Here is a 5,000-nt window from a genome sequence, read left to right as displayed (position 1 = left end):
GGGCCGGTCGGAGCGCACCCTTTTCTCGGTGGCTGGCGGGCGAGAGAGTGCTGCGTCGCCGGCATCGGCGTCGAAAGAAGCCGAGCCGAAAAAAGTTAAAGTACAAACGTGCAAGCATACTAACCTAACCCTAGGTAAGGCATGTCAGAGCGAAAGACAGTAATTTCGAATGAGCCAAGAAAGAGCGGTGCGGGGCCGGTCGGAGCGCACCCTTTTCTCGGTGGCTGGCGGGCGAGAGAGTGCTGCGTCGCCGGCATCGGCGTCGAAAGAAGCCGAGCCGAAAAAAGTTAAAGTACAAACGTGCAAGCATACTAACCTAACCCTAGGTAAGGCATGTCAGAGCGAAAGACAGTAATTTCGAATGAGCCAAGAAAGAGCGGTGCGGGGCCGGTCGGAGCGCACCCTTTTCTCGGTGGCTGGCGGGCGAGAGAGTGCTGCGTCGCCGGCATCGGCGTCGAAAGAAGCCGAGCCGGAAAAAGTTAAAGTACAAACGTGCAAGCATACTAGCCTAACCCTAGGTAAGGCATGTCAGAGCGAAAGACAGTAATTTCGAATGAGCCAAGAAAGAGCGGTGCGGGGCCGGTCGGAGCGCACCCTTTTCTCGGTGGCTGGCGGGCGAGAGAGTGCTGCGTCGCCGGCATCGGCGTCGAAAGAAGCCGAGCCGAAAAAAGTTAAAGTACAAACGTGCAAGCATACTAACCTAACCCTAGGTAAGGCATGTCAGAGCGAAAGACAGTAATTTCGAATGAGCCAAGAAAGAGCGGTGCGGGGCCGGTCGGAGCGCACCCTTTTCTCGGTGGCTGGCGGGCGAGAGAGTGCTGCGTCGCCGGCATCGGCGTCGAAAGAAGCCGAGCCGAAAAAAGTTAAAGTACAAACGTGCAAGCATACTAACCTAACCCTAGGTAAGGCATGTCAGAGCGAAAGACAGTAATTTCGAATGAGCCAAGAAAGAGCGGTGCGGGGCCGGTCGGAGCGCACCCTTTTCTCGGTGGCTGGCGGGCGAGAGAGTGCTGCGTCGCCGGCATCGGCGTCGAAAGAAGCCGAGCCGAAAAAAGTTGAAGTACAAACGTGCAAGCATACTAACCTAACCCTAGGTAAGGCATGTCAGAGCGAAAGACAGTAATTTCGAATGAGCCAAGAAAGAGCGGTGCGGGGCCGGTCGGAGCGCACCCTTTTCTCGGTGGCTGGCGGGCGAGAGAGTGCTGCGTCGCCGGCATCGGCGTCGAAAGAAGCCGAGCCGAAAAAAGTTAAAGTACAAACGTGCAAGCATACTAACCTAACCCTAGGTAAGGCATGTCAGAGCGAAAGACAGTAATTTCGAATGAGCCAAGAAAGAGCGGTGCGGGGCCGGTCGGAGCGCACCCTTTTCTCGGTGGCTGGCGGGCGAGAGAGTGCTGCGTCGCCGGCATCGGCGTCGAAAGAAGCCGAGCCGGAAAAAGTTAAAGTACAAACGTGCAAGCATACTAGCCTAACCCTAGGTAAGGCATGTCAGAGCGAAAGACAGTAATTTCGAATGAGCCAAGAAAGAGCGGTGCGGGGCCGGTCGGAGCGCACCCTTTTCTCGGTGGCTGGCGGGCGAGAGAGTGCTGCGTCGCCGGCATCGGCGTCGAAAGAAGCCGAGCCGAAAAAAGTTAAAGTACAAACGTGCAAGCATACTAACCTAACCCTAGGTAAGGCATGTCAGAGCGAAAGACAGTAAACTCGAATGAGCCAAGAAAGAGTGGTGCGGGGCCGGTCGGAGCGCACCCTTTTCTCGGTGGCTGGCGGGCGAGAGAGTGCTGCGTCGCCGGCATCGGCGTCGAAAGAAACCGAGCCGAAAAAAGTTAAAGTACAAACGTGCAAGCATACTAACCTAACCCTAGGTAAGGCATGTCAGAGCGAAAGACAGTAATTTCGAATGAGCCAAGAAAGAGCGGTGCGGGGCCGGTCGGAGCGCACCCTTTTCTCGGTGGCTGGCGGGCGAGAGAGTGCTGCGTCGCCGGCATCGGCGTCGAAAGAAACCGAGCCGGAAAAAGTTAAAGTACAAACGTGCAAGCATACTAGCCTAACCCTAGGTAAGGCATGTCAGAGCGAAAGACAGTAATTTCGAATGAGCCAAGAAAGAGCGGTGCGGGGCCGGTCGGAGCGCACCCTTTTCTCGGTGGCTGGCGGGCGAGAGAGTGCTGCGTCGCCGGCATCGGCGTCGAAAGAAGCCGAGCCAAAAAAAGTTAAAGTACAAACGCGATGCTAATGAGCGAGCCGTTGTCTCGACTAATATGTAGGGGGCGTTCGATCGAGCGTCTGGCTTGAGCGCTTGTCGGCCTAGCAGAACGGTCGCATTGTTATGCCCGGGTTTTAGGCACCGCTGCAGGCGGCCGGCAGAGCTCTTGTTTGTGCGAAACTGAATGGATCGAGCCCGAGAGAGGGCGAGCAAAGAAAAAACGCAAATCGCTCCGCCTGGCACTGCCGGCGAGAGCGTGGACGTCGCGGCCAGCGACTGTCGAAGCTGAGTACGGCCGCAGGCGATCGCCTCGGTCTTAAACGAATGCGACGAGCACGCGCCGGGCGGCCCAGCAAGGGCCGAGCGCAGCTGTCGCAGCTATCTGGTTGATCCTGCCAGTAGTGATATGCTTGTCTCAAAGATTAAGCCATGCAGGTGCAAGTACGAGTTCTCGTAAAGCGAAACTGCGAATGGCTCATTAAATCAGTCTTGGTTTATTTGGTCTCGTAAGCGAAGTGGATAACTGTGGTAATTCTAGAGCTAATACATGCATTAAGCGCCGACTTCGGGAGGCGCGCTTTTATCAGATCAAAACCGACCGGGTTCGTCCTGTGACGTTTGATGACTCTGGATAACCACGCGGATCGTACGGTCTCTGCACCGACGACGTATCATTCAAGTGTCTGCCCTATCAACTGTCGAAGGTACGCTACGTGCCTACCTTTGTGATAACGGGTAACGGGGAATCAGGGTTCGATTCCGGAGAGGGAGCCTGAGAAACGGCTACCACATCCAAGGAAGGCAGCAGGCGCGCAAATTACCCATTCCCGACACGGGGAGGTAGTGACGAAAAATAACAATACAGGACTCTAACGAGGCCCTGTAATTGGAATGAGTACATCCTAAAACTCTTAACGAGTATCCATTGGAGGGCAAGTCTGGTGCCAGCAGCCGCGGTAATTCCAGCTCCAACAGTGTATGCTAAAGTTGTTGCGGTTGAAAAGCTCGTAGTTGGATTTTGGGCGAGCGCCGCCGGTCCGTCGCAAGGCGTGTCACTGGTTGCGTTCGCCTCACCTTCGGTTCTCCGTCGGTGCTCTTGACTGAGTGTCGGCGGTGGCCGATAAGTTTACTTTGAAAAAATTAGAGTGTTCAAAGCAGGCTGTTCGCCTGCATAGTGTTGCATGGAATAATGGAATAGGACCTCGGTTCTATTTTGTTGGTTTTCGGAGCACGAGGTAATGATTAAGAGGGACAGACGGGGGCGTCCGTACTCTGCCGTTAGAGGTGAAATTCTTGGATCGGCGGAAGACGAACTACTGCGAAAGCATTCGCCAAGAATGTTTTCTTTAATCAAGAGCGAAAGTCAGAGATTTCGAAGACGATCAGATACCGTCCTAGTTCTGACTATAAACGATGCCAACTAGCGATCGGGAGGCGTTACCATGACGACCTTTCCGGCAGCTTCCGGGAAACCAAAGTCTTTGGGTTCCGGGGGAAGTATGGTTGCAAAGCTGAAACTTAAAGGAATTGACGGAAGGGCACCACCAGGAGTGGAGCCTGCGGCTTAATTTGACTCAACACGGGGAAACTCACCCGGCCCGGACACAGGTAGGATTGACAGATTGAGAGCTCTTTCTTGATTCTGTGGGTGGTGGTGCATGGCCGTTCTTAGTTGGTGGAGCGATTTGTCTGGTTAATTCCGATAACGAACGAGACTCTGGCATGCTAAATAGTTACGCGACCTTCTCGGTCGGCGTCTAACTTCTTAGAGGGACTAGTGGCGTTTAGCCACACGAGATTGAGCAATAACAGGTCTGTGATGCCCTTAGATGTCCGGGGCCGCACGCGCGCTACACTGAGTGAAGCAGCGAGTGTCTAACCTAGGCCGAAAGGTCCGGGTAACCCGTTGAACCTCATTCGTGATTGGGATAGGGACTTGCAATTGTTTCCCTTGAACGAGGAATTCCCAGTAAGCGCAAGTCATCAACTTGCGTTGATTACGTCCCTGCCCTTTGTACACACCGCCCGTCGCTACTACCGATTGAATGGTTTAGTGAGATCCTTGGATCGGCCCCGTCGCGGCTGGCAACGGCCGCGTCGGCGTGTCGAGAAGACGATCAAACTTGATCATTTAGAGGAAGTAAAAGTCGTAACAAGGTTTCCGTAGGTGAACCTGCGGAAGGATCATTACCGAAGGTGGTGGTAGGCCCCGGCCGACCGCGCACTGAATTGTCTTTGGGTGCCGCCGAGAGGGCGGCCGTCAATCGGGGTTCCGCCCCGTGCGACACGCGTAACACGTTGGCATAGCAAGGCAGCCGAGTGCGATGGTGGCTTCTGGGCACCGCGCTCGATGGGCCGCCGGCCCAGCCCGGCGGTCGCTCGGCGCCGTTTGTTGGTGTTTTTGTGCAGTTGTTGTCGGTGGTGGTTTTGTGGTCGATCCCACAGTGTGACGTCCGCGCGCTTCGGCGCCGGGCGAAACGTCGAGGACGACTCTTAACGGTGGATCACTCGGCTCGCGAGTCGATGAAGGACGCAGCCAAGTGCGAGAAGTAATGTGAATTGCAGAACACATTGAACGTCGACCTTCTGAACGCGAATTGCGGTCTCGGGTCAATCCCGGGACCGCGTCTGCCTCAGGGTCGCGTTCGTCCTCACCCGAGGGCCGTCGCCTGGCCTCTGCGAAGACGGCCGGGCGTCGCCCCAAGTTGAAGCGGTCGCCGAGCTTTCTCGGCGCGACCGCGTGTCCCGTACACCGCCGGCCCCTCGACGTGTTCAACTACGTTCGAGGGGCGGGTCCAGG

General features: G+C 55.7%; 2 non-coding genes across 2 annotated transcripts; both read left to right on the top strand.

Annotated features, from left to right (window-relative positions):
* The first annotated feature begins 2,579 nt into the window (after positions 1-2,579).
* On the top strand, positions 2,580-4,390 carry LOC144413347 (small subunit ribosomal RNA). The gene has a single exon (XR_013469381.1). It is a non-coding gene; the product is annotated as a small subunit ribosomal RNA (ribosomal RNA).
* Positions 4,391-4,688: 298 nt separating this feature from the next.
* Positions 4,689-4,842, top strand: LOC144413135 (5.8S ribosomal RNA). Its single transcript, XR_013469172.1, has one exon. It is a non-coding gene; the product is annotated as a 5.8S ribosomal RNA (ribosomal RNA).
* The last annotated feature ends 158 nt before the right edge of the window (positions 4,843-5,000 follow it).

The sequence above is a fragment of the Styela clava genome, chromosome 15, assembly GCF_964204865.1.
Source record: "Styela clava chromosome 15, kaStyClav1.hap1.2, whole genome shotgun sequence".
In the NCBI taxonomy this organism is placed as follows: Eukaryota; Metazoa; Chordata; class Ascidiacea; order Stolidobranchia; family Styelidae; genus Styela; species Styela clava.
The sequence above is the reverse complement of the archived record's forward strand: the minus strand, read 5'-3'. Positions and strand labels throughout refer to the sequence as shown.